Source organism: Haliaeetus leucocephalus, unplaced genomic scaffold (assembly GCF_000737465.1).
Source record: "Haliaeetus leucocephalus isolate CR32 unplaced genomic scaffold, Haliaeetus_leucocephalus-4.0 Scaffold165, whole genome shotgun sequence".
NCBI lineage: Eukaryota > Metazoa > Chordata > Aves > Accipitriformes > Accipitridae > Haliaeetus > Haliaeetus leucocephalus.
This window is the reverse complement of record NW_010972601.1, coordinates 239,975-240,888: the sequence shown is the minus strand read 5'-3', so window position 1 is coordinate 240,888 and position 914 is coordinate 239,975. Positions and strand designations below refer to the sequence as shown.

General features: G+C 69.7%; 1 protein-coding gene across 1 annotated transcript in view; it reads right to left on the bottom strand.

Moving 5' to 3' along the window:
* The window catches only part of EMID1 (EMI domain containing 1), an 8,338-nt gene that overhangs the window by 2,913 nt on the left and 4,511 nt on the right, over positions 1-914 (bottom strand). The gene's annotated exons all lie outside the window — the stretch shown is intronic.

The following is a 914-nucleotide window of genomic DNA, read 5'->3' as shown; positions in this document are numbered from 1 at the left end:
CCCCAAGCCAGGCCCCCCCAGCCCCACCATGGTCCTCAACCCCATCACCCCAAACACCCCCACAGCCCCCAGCCAGTCCCGTGTCCCCCCCTCCCAGTGAGACCCCCCCAGCCCCAGCTCAGGGGGGATGCCCTTGGAGGAGGGCCACATTCCTGGGGACATTGCCCACATCCATGACCCACTGTGGGGTCCCTGGGGGCAGCAGCTTGGGGCCACCCGGCGCGGCAGGAAAGGGGTGTCTGGAGCAAAGCTGGCGGCATCGTCCCCCCCTCGTCCCCCCCACTGCCACCCCACCCCGGCATGGCCACCGCCATGCTGCAGGGGACAGCCAGCGCCGCCCTAAGCGGGCCCAGATGTGGGGCACCCGGCCAAGCACGCATAGAGCAGGAGGAGGAGGAGGAGGAGGAAGAGCCCCCCCGCCTCCCCCCGGGCTGCTGCCACCCAGCTGGCTCCCCCCATGCCCTGCAGAGCTGAGGCTTGGCTGGGGTACGGGGTGGGGGGAGAGGGAGGGAGGAGGATGGGGGGGACGATGGGGACAAAGACACACACACACACACCACCCCCCCGCCCCCGGTACGGTGGCAGGCTGGGGGCCAGCTGCCGAGTCGGCAGCGCCCGTCCCACCACGCATGGCACAGCCTTGCACCCATTCATCCACCCACCCGCCGTCCGGCCGCACATGGGGATGGCGGGCAGGCAGGCGGGCAGTCATCCCCTCGTGGGCACAGCCACGCGCCCACCCACCCAGGAATGTCCATCCATCTGTCTAACCATCCACACCCCATCCATCGACTTTTCCAGTTAGCCACCCCCAGGCAAAGCCAGCCAAGCATCCATCTGCCCACCCACTCCCGCATCTACCCATCCAGCCCAACGTAGGGCTGTCCACCCGTCTGTCCACCCACCCGCCCACC